Below are 15,781 nucleotides of genomic sequence, written 5' to 3'. Positions count from 1 at the left end.
CCCACGGTAGATTTGCCCACACCAAAGTGGTTCGCAACCGACCGGTAGCTGTCCGGCGTTGCAAGCTTCCAGAGGGCTATGGCCACTCGCTTCTCAACTGTGAGGGCTGCTCTCATCCTGGTATTCTGGCGCTTCAGGGCAGGGGACAGCAACTCACAAAGTTCGAGGAAAGTCCCCTTCCGCATGCGAAAGTTTCGCAGCCACTGGGATTCATCCCAGACCTGAAGCACTATACGGTCCCACCAGTCCGTGCTTGTTTCCCGGGCCCAGAATCGACGTTCCACGATATCCACATGACCCATTGCCACCATGATGTCCTGGGCGCTGGGGCTCGTGGTTTCTGACAGCTCTGTGCTACTCTCCGACTTCAGGCCATCACGGCGGTGTCGTAGCCTCCTCGCCTGATTACTCTTCATCTGCCTCAGGGAAAGGTGTATGATAAGCTGCAAGGTGTTGAGAACGGCCAGAAGTGCAGCGATGGTCGCAGCGTGATCCATGATCGCAGTGCTGTGGCGTCCGCGCTCTCACTGACCAGAAAAGTGCGCGAACTGATTTCCCGCCGGCGCTTTCATGGAGGGAGGGATGGCGTTAGTGACGGACGGATGACGACAAATTTTTTTTACCCAGAAGGCATTGGCAGCTCGACCCAGAATTCCGATGGGCAGCGGGGACTGCGGGAACTGTGGGATAGCTGCCCACAGTGCACCGCTTCCAATATCGACGCTCGCCCCGTTAGTGTGGACTCACAAAGTCGAATTACTGTCCTTAGTGTGTCCTTAGTGTGGACACACACGTTCGACTTTGCAATATCGATTCCACATATTCGATTTAAGTAAAATCGAATTACCCTCGTAGTGTAGACATACCCTAAAATAACCCCACATCCACTTGAGTACCATGGGGTCTTTAATGACAACAAACAGTTAGGGATTACAGTTCAACCAAAATAAAGAACGCTGCCACCACGCCACAAAAGCAGCACTGTGCCTTCATTCTGGGATACTGATTCAGTACCAATTCAGAGGCAAGACTCCCACCATAATTCCCTGAGGGTTGTGTTGAGAGCTCCCATCCAAATACTAGCCCAGTCTTACTTTGCTTATTTTAGGACAGCTGAGGAGGTAACAATCCATGGTGGAATGGCTGCAGACTAAGTAGACCCTAGTAGTTTAAAACCCATTGACAATGGTGAAAATCCTTCACGAAGAGGCCAATGTTACTAAGTGTCATTTTTCCAGCCAGGTGAGGTAGCCATAACTACCATGGAGATTATAACCTGATTTATGAAGCCCTTTCAAATGTTATGTGGTAAACTATACTGCCTCACAGTTTATGCCCTTCAGAAAAATATAACTGTCTGATATGCAAGTTCAGCAGATTCTCAAAAATGCTTAGGCTACATCATTAAGTAATCACTTACTATATTAGAACAAAACATAAAAAAGGCTAAATACCATATCAGATTAATGTTTACACAGTGAGTATTAGTGTTTTGTACCCAACTGATCATATCACTGCTTATTACTGTACTATGTTAATGCTATCTGTTTTCCAAATACAATATTTAATATTAATTATATGCAAATTAACCTTTGCCCTTTAATAAACTTATTCATGATTGCTAATTTTATTTCTAACCAAAGCTAACAAAGTGCATCATCCTCCATTATATGTACCAAAAGAGGAAGAGCTTAAATTAACATGAAATACATAGTGTCAGAGAATGATATGTATTTATTCCCTCCAACACCTATTTCTTTTATGCAAAGGAAGAGTCAGGGGAAGTTTACTTAAATAAAATTGCTCCCTTTCAGGTGTTTAACCTCAAGCAAATCTGGTTCACAGGTTACAGCCCAATGCTACCCAATGCATAAAGCATTCTAAAATAAATAAATGAATTATAAAATGCACCAGCAAGAGAAATAAATGATTTCCCTGAACATTTTCATAGCTTGCAAGAAGACATCAATTACTGTAGCTGGTCTTGTAAGTTAATGATTCATAGTGATGGATTATTCATACACGCCAGCCAGCTGAACATTATACTTTGACTCTAGAGGGGAAAAGTGCAACAGGTCTTAATTATGCTTTGTGCAAGCTCAGAGACAGTCAAACTTCAATAATAAAGTGTTTCAACCTGGACAAATTTAAAAAAATAGAATTAATAGCAATTTAAGAGTAAAAAGTCTTCATTGGTCTCCATAATCCCACATAAGTGAAACAGTCTTTTACAACAAGAGCACATTGTCTCAAGTTATCTCCCTAAAACAGTCCTAAATTGCTGTTTTAGAAATATACATTTTGTTGGCAGGTTTCAGAGTGGTAGCCGTGTTAGTTTGTATCAGCAAAAACAATGAGGAGTACTTGTGGCACCTTAGAGACTAACACATTTATTTGGGCATAAGCTTTCGTGGGCTAAAACCCACTTCATCACACCTACTCTACTCAAGCATGAAAAACTGATTTAAATTTCATGTGAGCGTGCCTGTCTTATGTTGTTTCTATAACTTCACAAAAAACTTAAATGATGGAACAATTTCTTGCTTCCAGAGCACATCAAGCTAATTTGCATAGACTTATTTCAATTCCACTCAACACCATGAATTGCTGTATGAGCGAAACAACCAACCAATGTTTCAGTCTCTTGTGCTTATTTTCTAAATACAAATAAAAAGAACAGTTTCTTTCCTTCTGGAGTTCTGATGTTCTCCTATAGCATCTCCATTCCCTGCTACATTTACAGGTGTCCTGAAAAGATATTTACTTTGTGTATCATTTTGATCAGAACTGTGGAAAGTGTTTGTACTGACACAAATCTAGGCTGTTCAGTAATAGCTACTTCATTTCGGGTACAACAATGTTATTTCAAGCCATTACACTCAAAGTTCCTAAAAGTTTTACAAAACATTTGTTTAAAAATGGTGGTAAGAAAAACTAGTTTATTACAGTTTATGAGAGAACCTAATATGAATAGTGTTTCTAGTAGACTCCCACTGGGAATCATATTACCCTGCTCCAGGGGAGTGAAAAAAAAAAAGTCACCACATTTGATGAGTATTGTGGCCATCTAATAAATTATGATTTATGAGTTTTATCCTCACAACATCCTTATGAGGTAGGTAAGTATTCCCCTCATTTTATAGGTGGGGAAACTCAGGCACAGAGTAGATTACATGACTTTCCCACAGTCAAAAAGAAAGTGTGTAGCTAAGCTAGGAACTGAACTCAAGTCTTCTGGGTCCCAGTTCAGGGCCCTAGCCTCTAGACTATTCCTTGTGCTCCTAGGATGCAATCCTGGAGCCTGAAATGATCCCAGAAACCAAGATGCCTAGTTGCTTGCTTGCTTTCCCCCTGCCACACAAGTACCAAACACTGAGGCCACTCTTTGGGCCCTCACCCCCTTCTGAAGTTATTATATTCATAACTACCCCCAAAGTCTCCTGCTGCCTTTGTTTTCTTGAATAAGGTACCAATTTATTTTCTTATTAATTTTCATATTACAGCACTGAGACTCGCTGCGCCTCACTCATTACCTTTCTCTGAGGAGTGCTTCCATGACTTTAGGAGCCTTAAATTCTATATTCAGGTCAGTGACAGAGTTCCAATAACTGGGTGAAATCCTGGCCGCATTGAATGCAGTAGATTTTGTGCTACTGAAGTCAATAGCACCAAGATTTTATTGGGCTCTGGGGTGGGGCCAGAAATGAGGGGTTCAGGGTGCAGGAGGGGGCTCTGGGCTGGGGTAGGGGGTTGAGGTGCAGGGGGGGTGGGCTCTGGGGTGGAGCCGGGGATGAGGGGTTCGGAGTGTGGGAGGAGGTTCCAGGCTGGGGTAGGGGGCTGGGGTGCGGGGGGGGGTGTGGGCTCCGGGCTTGGGGCCAGAAATTAGGGGTTCAGGGTGCCGGAGGGTGCTCCGGGCTTGGGGCCGAAGGATTCAGCATGCGGGAGAGGGTGTGGACTCCAGGAGGGGACACGGGGCTGGGGCATGGACGCCAGGCAGCGCTTACCTCAGGCAGCTCCTGGAAGTGGCTGGCATGTCCCTCTGACTCCTAGGTAGAGGGGCAGCCTGGGGGTTCTGCACGCTGCCCCCTCCACAGGTTCTACCCCCTCAGCTCCCATTGGCCATGGTTCCCAGCTATGGGAGCTGTGAAGTTGGCACTTGGGGTGGCGCCTGTGCCGCGGACAGGGGCAGCACGTGGAGCCCTCCTGCCCACCCTTGCGCCGAGGAGCTGGAGGGACGTGGCGGCTGCTTCTGGGAGCCGCGCTGACCTGGCCACTGTGGCCAACTGGACTTTTAACGGTTCGGTCAGCTGTGTTGTGCTGACTGGAGCCATCAGGGGCCCCTTTTCGACCGGGCATTCTGGTCAAAAACTGGACGCCTGGCAACCCTACAGTAGCACAGGTTCTAATACCTTCTCTTTGCTAAGGCAGAACTTGTATTTAGGTGAGCTGTACTGTACTGAACAGGAGCTATCTGCACATGTTCTACATTTAAACCTCAGCCTCTTTCACGAGGGGGGAGAAAAAAAAATACTACATCTGATATGTTTTACAATTCTTTTACCCCGGTCACAACCCCTTTGCCACAGGATTCCATCTAACACACTAGACTTTCACATACCCATCACTAAAGCCAAAGACCGTTCTCATATCCCATCTCACTCCTCCAATCCCCATACCAAAAAAGACTCCCCCCCTCCCCATGTCACATTACTGGAAACCTACAGAACTCAGCACTGAAATGAGGCATACTGGATCCCCGCATCTCTTTCCTTTGATCTCACACCTCCATGGAGCACAAGCCCTCCTTCTCCAAGGACCCTAGACGTGATATCACAATCTCAACTCTACCAAGTAGCTCCAACTGATCTCTGCACCATTCAGTACAGCTACACCTAACATAGCTGAAGTGCATGAAGATAATTACCATTGGTTATTGCCAGCTCCAGAAGGGTAGAGTTAAGATTGCATTAGTATGTACTTTGACTCTGAATTTCCTTGTTTTCTGAAGTTTGAGTTTCACTGAACTCACTATCTGGAAGGGCACAAGACACCACCAGGCAACCTTAACTGTGTTAACGAAGTTTTCTGTCAGTGACTATTACACTGTTCATGGCTTTGAAAGCCAGTATAAGCTAGTTACACAATTAGAGCTGTGTGAACAACTGATTGTTTGTTGTTTTTTGGGGGGTGGGTCTTGGGGGCAGGCAGCCAAGACCAGCAAACCAAAAAAAAAAAAAAAAAAAATCACTTCGGGTCAAACAAAAATGTTTCATTCAACCTAAAATGAAATGATTAGTTCTGAACTTTATTAACCTTTTATTTTTATACATTTATATATAAAAAAAGTAAATTTTGAAACAGACATTTTGAATCACAATAGTTAAATGTTTTGTTCTGACATTTTTAAAAAAAAAAGTCAAAACATTTGTTTCAAAAACAATTTGTTGAGTTCAACATGAATTTGCAAAATATTTCGGTCAACCCAAATCTCCTTTTATTTTGGGCAAAAAGAGGAAGTTTTGTGTACAAAATTTCATCCAGCTCTAGCTACAATCTGCTTTTAAAAAGCATATCTCCCTGTAGTTTATTTCCCTTTATTGTATTTCTGTTTATTGTTTTTAAGATCTCCTTAGTGGCCTCTTACTCCCATTGATGTTTTTTCTCCTTGTCCACTTGGCAAACTTTGATGTTTTTCCCCTCTTACCTTTTGAATGAATCAGAAAGTAAGAAGACAATAAACTAGCATATGTACAGTAAAGGGATTTTTCTATATCATCTATCACAGGACTTCTCAGCGGACAGCAAAGAATATCTTGGTTTTATATGTAGCTGATCATTTTGGTAGACTACTATGAATCTTTCATTTAGAACAATGATCTCATGCTGAAGATCTGCTATTATAGTAAGTTGATCAGCCTGCCTTGGGTTTTGATTGATTAATATTTATAAATAGTAGAGGGAATTGGAGAGGGTGCTTTTATCTGGAAGACTGAATATGTCTGAGGAAAAGAAAAAACATGAACTGCTTCAGTGATCTTAAATTGCTACGTGAAGTACACAACAATTAAATGCTCCAATAACAGCTTTAATGTGGACAGAGGGGGAAAAAGCACTCTAGAAGAATAGATTTATTGAGCCAATTAAAAATATATAAGTTGTAGTTAGATATATAAAAATATGACCAAAGTCCTCACTGGATAAACTGGGGTAGGAAGCATCACCATAAAATCTTCAGACATGGAAAAGGATGTTGCTGGAAGATGCAATTTTTGCTGTTGTGTTGAGAAATGTGGTAGATGTGCAGACACCTTTGGTAATTGTGAGACAGCAAGCAATTAATACAAGGCATCTTTAGATAAATGCATCTAAATTACCCCTAGACTTAAAGGAGGCCATGTTCAATGAAGAAATAGTAAACAAAGAACTGGTGCAAAGGCGAAGGGCCAAATTCTGCCTTTTTTACATGGAGTATTACCTCACTCCTAGCTTCCAATGGTACTACTTATGGAACTGGGTTCTACACTACATGAGTACGAGTGCCAGGATTTGACCCTCATGGGCAAATGTGGGGAGCAAGTTAATTACTGCTAAGGCAGCTTAAGTCATCTTGCATTGATGAATACAATACAATAAAGGGAAATAAACTACAGGAAGATACGCTCTTTAAAAGCAGATTGTAGCTAGAGCTCAATTTTGATAAATGCAAAGTAATGCACATTGGAAAACATAATCCCAACTATACATATAAAATGAGGGGGTCTAAATTAGCTGTTACCACTCAAGAAAGATCTTGGGAGTCATTGTGGATAGTTCTCTGAAAACATCCATTCAGTGTGAAGGGCAGTCAAAAAAGCGAACAGAATGTTGGGAATCGTTAAGAAAGGGATAGATAATAAGACAGAAAATATCATATTGCCTCTATATAAATCCACGGTATACCCACATCTTGAATACTGTGTGCAGATGTGGTCGCCCCATCTCAAAAAAGATATATTGGAATTGGAAAAGGTTCAGAAAAGGGCAACAAAAACGATTAGGGGTATGGAACGGCTTCCGTATGAGGAGAGATTAATAAGACTGGGACTTTTCAGCTTGGAAAAGAGACGACTAAGGGGGGATATGTTTGAGGTCTATAAAATCATGCCTGGTGTGGAGAAAGTAAATAAGGAAGTGTTATTTACTCCTTCTCATAATACAAGAACTAGAGGTCACCAAATAAAGTTAATAGGCAGCAGGTGTAAAACAAACAAAAGGAAGTATTTCTTCACATAACGCAGAGTCAGTCTGTGGAACTCTTTGCCAGAGGATGTTGTGAAGGCCAAGACTGTAACAGGGTTAAAAAAAGAACTAGATAAGTTCATGGAGGAAGGTCCATCAATGGTTACTAGCCAGGATGGGCAGGAATGGCGTCCATAGCCTCTGTTGGCCAGAAGCTGGGAATGGGCGACAGGGGATGGATCACTTGATTACCTACTCTGTTCATTCCCTCTGGGGCACCTGGTATTGGCCTGTCAGAAGACAGGATACTGGGCTAGATGGACCTCTGGTCTGTCCCAGTATGGCTGCTCTTACGTTATGAAGTGCTAGTGCACAAGCCAATGCACCATAATGAAGAATTCAGTCCCCTTTCTCAAGGTTATTGAAGCAAAACAACTCTAAGTCCATTTAATGGCAAGTCAATGGGAGTTTAAGTTTTCCCTCTGTCAGATATGGCAACACGAAAGTTATGTACATGGATTAAATCCATAGAAGGAAAGGGGATAATGTGGAAGGGCTAAGGAAACTAAACTCTCTCTCAAGCATTCTTGTCAAGGTTAAACCCAGTAAGGGAGAATTCATACTTTTATATCTAAGGAACCCTACTTCACATATGGGACTGCATTGTGAGAGTATTTGAGGTCCAGTCTGGTTAAGTGCCAAGATCTTCCTGGAAGGAACTGAGTGCTCTTTGCCTTTATCAAATATGAAGGGTTGAGAGATGTCAGCAACTCACAGGGAATTCTTAGCACTTTATAGTATTAGGTTCTTGTTCAGTGAATGCCTAGCATAACTATTACATTAAAATGAACAACTGCATGAGTAAAGTACAGCACCACAACAGATCTGTATTTCTCTCTCCCTCCATGTTAGTTTTAGTTAGCATTTTAGTATTTGCATAAACTAACTAAAATATGGCTATATTGTTTAACTTTCTTCTAGCTTGAATTCTAATCAACAATATAGAAGACCATTCCTTTGGAGAGAATTTGTCTTAAAAATGGAAAATATTTCTTATAAAAAGCTAGCTTTTTAAAATAATGTGCTAGTAGGTCAATAACAGTTTGACAAAAAAATATTTATTGTATTTAATGCATTAGCTTCCCAAGAGTCACTGATACAAAATGGAAAAAAAAAAGCCCCCCCTCCACCCTTTGAAAGAGAATCTGACTGCTTTGCAATCTTGCAACAATTGATACATATCAAGAGCATCAAAATGGAAATCTTAAATTCAGTTTTCATTATATTAATATAGCTATATTCTGCAGCTATCTTCATTTATTCATATAAATTTATGAAATAAAGATCTATGGACACGTGACATGACACTTGAAATTTTAATTACTTCACAAAGGTGGTCATCATACATATTTGCATAAGTCTGACAGATATTAAGAATCATTCCAAGAGCATTTTGAAAACAGAGAATACAGTTATTGTAGAGCCCTGTGATGACAGGCATGGCCACTCTGCCAAGTACCATGACTGGGTACTTTTCAACACTGAATGACCAGACAATTTTTGGCACAAGTGGCTCTGCTTTGATTTTGTCTGGGATGAAATGAGTGACAGGATGTGGAGTACAATATAAGTGTGTGAGTGAGTGAGAGAGACTATCACTCCAATCCACCAAAGGCAGAATCACACTTTTGCTTTTGAAGCACTGCAATGTAGCGTAGCTTTATTGATTAGAGCACTGCTGAATAAAGTCATTGGAGTACAAGTTGTATGGGCTGTATTATTATCTGGATTTATGGCTGATATAATAACTTCCCCCTACCTCCCCCCCCAAAAAACAAACAAAAAAACCCCATTATCTGACTCAGGAACCATAACATAAATTTCCTACAGGTATTGTAATTCAACCCACTTGCATTGCTGTATATGGTTAATGCTTTCTTTTTGGACACCTCCATTCCAAAACCTACATAACTCTTTCCACACCTTCTCTGTGATAACTGTAATGTGCATGTGCACGCGCACACACACACACACAGTAAAGGAAGAGCTAAATAAACTCCTTAATGCAACTTGCTGAGTTCTCTCTGCCATTTTGTATGTGTCTCATTTCCTTTTCACTAGGCATAGAACTTTGCAGTTTTTACTGCTAGTATTACTACAGGAGCAACAACAGTTGAACATGAATTTGTTTTGTTTGTTTGTTTAAATACCTAGGAAGTGACATAAACAAACCAAGAGCTATGTTGAAAGAACAATGTGTTAAGGTCGCAAAGTCAAGCACTCAAGAGTTAGGAAGTGCCAAAATTAAGTTCCCCTATGGTACCTTAATTCTGTCCTCTTGAGCACATGCAGTATGATACAATCTTTAATTACATGATCACATACTACTTTTTCCATAGGACTCCTCCCTCATTCAGTGCATAGGAGGCACTGTGCAGTGTTCAAGGAATGAGATGGCTGTTTAGTATTGCTTTCATGATGTAAAGTAATACAAGAATTCTCAAATATAATGTTTCATTTAAGTTTTTTACATTTACTGTTTTTCATATAAAGACAAATTAAAAAGAGAGAGTCACCACTGATGATAGTATCATATACATATGCAACCAAATATACAATAAACATAATTATGTTATTTACACATATAAAATATGATAATTCATAGTGAATAAGTTCTGTTGAGTTTATCTGGATATGTAAAGTACCAGATACCAGTACAGGTGTGTGAATATTTAAGGCAAGATTTTAAAAAACAGGTGCCTAATGTTAGGCTCTAAGTCAGGGGTCGGCAACCTTTCAGAAGTGGTGTGCCGAGTCTTCATTTATTCACTCTAATTTAAGGTTTTGCGTGCCAGTAATATATTTGAACGTTTTTAGAAGGTCTCTGTCTATAATATACAACTAAACTATTGTTGTATGTAAAGTAAATAAGGTTTTCAAAATGCTTAAGAAGCTTCATGTAAAAATTAAATTAAAATGCAGAGCCCCCCCGGACTGGTGGCCAGGACCCGGGCAGTGTGAGTGCCACTGAAAATCAGCTCACATGCCGCCTTCGGCACGCATGCCATAGGTTGCCTACCCCTGCTCTAAGTCCATATTTAGGCATCTGTTTTTGGTAAGCTCTTAAGCACAGAGTTCTGCACCTTGAGGGGAAACTGTACAAGTTCATGCACAAAGTGAATTTCACCCATAAGTGTTCTGTTACAAAGTTAATGGAACAAAGTATAACGCCTATGAAATACATGGATTATCAAATGCTCTTTTCTACAGCAAGTTTTTCAAATATGCCAGAGACATTTATTTGCAGGTGAGGAGTAATTCCCTAGCAAATTTGAAATTTTGAAAAGATGACACTTTAGTCACATGTGAACAAAAGGTTTGAAAAGCTAAGGGTAACAGTTTCCACATCAGAATCAATCAGAAGTGGCTAAATAGAATATTGGCAAGCTACCTTCAGCCCCCAAAATAAAATTCAGCTTTGGCTAAAAATAAGCACAAGACATTTAGGTAATTTTCAATAAGCTATTAAGGGCGTGTAAATAAAGGCTTATAGTAAGTGCCTTCACAATAACAACATCACTAGCACAATGCTATGAGTGGCCATAGGTTTAGTTGTACCTGAGAAATGCAGTAAGAGGGCCCAACCCTGAAGACCGATGGTCTCCAACAGAAAGTGAAGAGGCTCAACACCTCAAAGGAGGTGCTAGATGGCCACTTTCATGCAAGAGCTGACAGAGTCAGAGTTCCTGCACCTAAGAGGTTGCTCCAGGAAAGTAATGCTCTCACTATGTAGTATTTTGACTATAGTCATTGGACCAATAAGGGACATGGGATCTATGGAGAGTAAATGGGGCTGGAAGAATACCACTTGTGCATTACCAGGTATTCCCCATATATGGAAAGTGAATGATTTACTCACATATATTAAAATGGACCACAGGATGAAACAGGCTTAACGTCAAGAGATAAGGTGTACATTAAGGATGGGTGGTCTACCTCTGCCAGATTTTCTGTGTCACCTTAGACAAGTCACTTACCTGCCCTGTATAGTACTGTAGATAATATGTACCTACCTACCTGTGTGCGAGCCACTCAAAAATTGCAAAGAACTTTGAAACACACCCCAGATTAGAATTCAGAACTAGCATAGCCATAAGAATATATAAACGGGAATGCATGACATAATTAGCCAAAATTTCTATGACTAAAACATCTGCTCTAAACACTGTCCCCATTGCGGAGGAAAACATTCCCTCCTTTATTATTGTTCAACAATTACACAAACAAGCCTTTCCCTTACGGATAATACAAGTTAAAAATCTAGATTAAATTGATCTGATTTCATCCTTGATAATGGTTTACATAAACATATTTAAAAAGCCTGGATATCCATCTTTGCTTTAAATTGATAATGCACACTCAAAGATATCCCTTGGATGGTCAAAGACTCAGTTTTGAACATTAGGTTAGAATTAAGCTCAAAAGTACAAGGTAGGATACGAAACATACCATAAGCTCAACGCCTTATCCATTAAACCATTGTTTATATTAAAAAAAAAATGGGGTTTCCCATCCTTCTCCCACAGTTACATAAAACATTCCAAGACTGTGCTCTTGATATACTTAGCTACTTACTAGTGATAAAGTGAAGATCTTAAATATCCAAATCTTAAATATCTAGATTAACCAGAAAGATACTGTCAACATTAATAACTCTATTTTCCTCTCCTTTGTCAGTGTACCTCCAGTGACTTCAAGGGAAATATTTCTGATTTAATTCAGAGTGATAGGAGAATCAGTTTTTAAGTAATCACCTCACCCCCACCACCCCTATTTTACATGGAGATTTGTGACTTTACCCAGATCTTCATGTATATGTTTTTGGTGGAATCTTTTTTAAAGCAATATTTTTACTGCATCTTGGGATTGTTTTGTAAGCCTGATTTTCTTCACATCATTTTTATTTTAGCCAATGTCGTTAAAACAGTAAAAAAAAAAAATACTGTTTTAACATTAATGATACTTGCTGAACTCTCACTTGCAGTTTACTGAGCTTTTTAACTTTTCATCAGAACTAAAATAACCTTTAGAGGTAGCTGGTAAGAATATTTTCTACACTCGCAAGGTGAGGTAAAGACACCATATTTTGTCGGTTCTCACTGTCTCCATATTTCCCCCATGGAGCGAGGTGAAGTGGAGGGAGGGAAATCATACGTAGAACCCTGCGTGGATACAAAATTCGTATCCGCATCTGATTCACAATCCATGGATGTAAAGCTGACTGATATCTGCAGATTTGCGGGGCTCTAGATATAAAATTTTGATCTGCATCCATGCACAATCCGCAAAAATGTTCCGCAGACATAAAGCGGATATTCGCAGATTTGCAGGGCTTTAATCATATGGCTGCCACTCACTCACTTGAGGCCAATCTGAATGTAGCTTGTTCAACCATTTATCTATAATTTTATTTTTTTCACCCCCATGTTGGAAAGAACATAGTGGAAATAGCTGTGCCTTAAGCAAAACCACTTAGCGCGGTTACATGTCTGACTATGTATGACCTATACCAGGGGTTCTCAAACATCATTGCACCATGACCCCTTTCTGACAATAAATAGTACTACCCGACCCCAGGAAGGGGGACTGAAGACTGAGCCCACCTGAACCCCACCACCGTGGGTGGGGAGGCTTGCCCCATTGTTCCAGGCAGGGGGGCTAAAGCCGAAGCCCAAGGGCTTCAGCCACAGGCAGGGGGGCCTGTAACCTGAGCTCTGCTGCCCAGGGTTGAAGCTCTTTGGCTTCGGCTTCGGCCCTGGATGGCGGGGCTCAGGCTTCAGCATTGGCCCCAGGCAAGTCTAAGCCAGCCCTGGTAACCCAATTAAAACTGTCCTAACCCACAGTTTGAGAACTGCTGACCTATATTATAAAAGAGTGGCCTAAAGATATCATAAGACTTGCTTTATAACAGGGCAATCATCTATAGTTGCTTTTAAAAAGCCCCAAACTCCCTCTCCCCCTCTACAAAACCACAACAGACAGCAGTTTTGAAAAACCAGGAAGGGATAAGAGAATGGAAAACGTATTCATCTCTGACTATAGATTCTCATCTGGGAAAGTCAAATCTGTGGTTAAATAATTTGAGGGAAGAGAACCAGATATTTAACAGAATATTCTGTTCTATGAATTTTTTAAACAAAAGAGTGTGCATTACTACACAGCTTCATTTAAAAAACACAATTTTCTCATGCATGCACGCGCAAGAGAGTGTCTGTCTGTCTATCTCACACCACCACCCAACCCTTGATTTGTTTTATGGACTTTTCAAAGCACAAAAAAACCTTTCCCAACCAGTAATTTCATTTTCCATAGGACTTACAGAAATAACTCCTACAATTATTAAAACAAAAGTCTTTGGGATGCCAAACAAAGTTAAAAGCTATTAATGATATTAATATTTTTGTACGCTACACATATTCTAGATCTACCCCACCAATAGTGAGGGATGTGCATTAGTTGGTGTTCAATGGATTGCACAAAGACAGATTAAAAATAATACAAAGCAGGGTAGAATGAGGGGAATATTGTGGTTTTTTTAATGGAGCATAACATTCAGATGTCATTCTGGCTTTCTTTATACATTAAGCTATCAGGACCTAACAGTTGATGGATGGTTCCATGTTGTGTTACTGTCCCAAATATTTGAGATCTCTGTTCCCACACTGCAAAGCTAGGAGCCTCAAAGGTATGCACGGCTTTCCACAGACAGTCCCTTTTTGTTACCAAAAGTTATAACCAATGGTTGATAGGTTTAATTGTCATTTATCTATTCATTCAGGTGTTGGCACTCTTCCTACACATCCTCCTGTTATATGAAGTGTTTACATCTTTATCATGCTATACAGTATTCTTAAAAACTCTCTTTACATGAGCTAACAAATTTAAGAGACCTGAATTTAAATTTTTAAAGCCAATTTTTAAAAAACGTATTTCTTGATTGTCACATGCTATTTAAAGTTCTAAAGCTTTCCTATAACAGTTGTTCTTAGCAACTAACATATGTTACCATTGTTTAAACAGGGAAATGGATGGACTTAAAACAGTGATATTATTATGAGCTTTACAGAACTGTTCATTTAAAGATCTCAAAGTGCTTTACATCATCATTATTATAGTATCTTCATTTTTATTCATAATAAAAGGGGTTAGAATAGAACTTAGTTTTTGCATCGTTTTTAAAACCTTGGGATAATTATTGTATTAGTAGACTGGTAAATGTACACTGCGAGAGGTTGCTATTCATTTTACTGAGCTGTCAAGATGTGCGTGAGACTTTGCAAAAGGGAGATTTCAGATATGGTGTATTGCATGTTTTAGTGAGCCACACAATGCAAAAATCTTATGTTGTAAAGAGAAAGGCACTTTATATTTAAGTTTTTCTCCAAATAGGGGACACTTACGAATATACACACACACAGACACATATATACAATATATACACATACAGATACACAGATATATACACACACACGCTCTAAAATAGCCACCCGTTTTAAATACACTACTTCTACACTCATTCTGAAGTGACTTGAAACTGAAAGACTTCTAATTACGTTTTTTTTAATTATTTTTCAGTTTTAAGAACTTCTTAAATCTTCACAGAGTTCTCAATATTATTTTCTACAGCAAAGCTAACGCACTCTGAATTGCATCAACAAACACCAGATGTTGGGTCGCAGTTTACAGTAAGCCACTGACAAAGTCGCAAGGCAAGTACAACAAAAGCCAGGACTCAGATTTACAAATCTATAACGGATGTGGAAATAGCCGCTGTCAAAACCACCATTGGGGCATGAAGAGAAACAACATTTTAATCAAATAGAAGATTTTAATAAAAGCCCACCATGTAAAGGGGTGGGCTGGGCTGGGGACAAACATACCACTGGACTAGGTTACCCCCACACCCAGATTCAGGAATTTATTTCCTTGGTCTGCACGCTGTGCAAAACTGAGCGAGGTTGCTCAACAACTGACAAGTGAGCTGGGTTTAAACGACTCACACACACTGCCATATATATATGTTCAGCAACAGTCAGAGGGAGACTTTCGAACAGATCCCAAACAAGGAATGCGAAGTCAATTGACATGCATTCAACACGGGGGGCAGCTACCACATGATTTCATAGGGCGGGGAGCCCCCCACGCGCACCCGGGCTGCCCGCACAGCGAAGTACCTGACGGCGCTTACCTCCCTTGGAGCGCTCCTGCAGCAGATGTGGACGCCCCCCGCCCCGGCTCCGCTAGACTGGGGTTACTCCCCGTGCTGGAGCAGCCGCTAGTACAGGGACCGCCTCAGGAATTGTTTCTGTGGCGTCCGCCGACGCCTGCATACTCTCACGCCTGCCCCGCCCCTCTCGGGGCCACGCCCCCTCCTTCGGACCGGCACTCCGATTGGGCTAGCTCTCCACCCGCTCCTCCTCCAACTCTTCTCGCTCCCGCCCCCGTCCTCCCCCTCGCATTGCCTGGTGGGAGTTGTAGTTCTTCGGAACTGCACTACAGGTCC

The 15,781-nt window shown here is 40.7% G+C and overlaps 1 protein-coding gene across 1 annotated transcript in view; it reads right to left on the bottom strand.

Moving 5' to 3' along the window:
* The window catches only part of SERPINI1 (serpin family I member 1), an 82,053-nt gene extending 66,442 nt beyond the window's left edge, over positions 1-15,611 (bottom strand). Inside the window, exon 1 of the mRNA XM_024195597.3 lies at positions 15,467-15,611. The gene's annotated coding sequence lies outside the window, so the exon portion shown is untranslated. The remainder of the gene's footprint in view (positions 1-15,466) is intronic.
* Positions 15,612-15,781: the final 170 nt, after the last annotated feature.

Source organism: Terrapene carolina, unplaced genomic scaffold (assembly GCF_002925995.2).
Source record: "Terrapene carolina triunguis isolate 2854851 unplaced genomic scaffold, T_m_triunguis-2.0 Scaffold88, whole genome shotgun sequence".
NCBI classification, from domain to species: Eukaryota; Metazoa; Chordata; order Testudines; family Emydidae; genus Terrapene; species Terrapene triunguis.
This window is presented reverse-complemented; position numbering and strand designations above follow the sequence as displayed.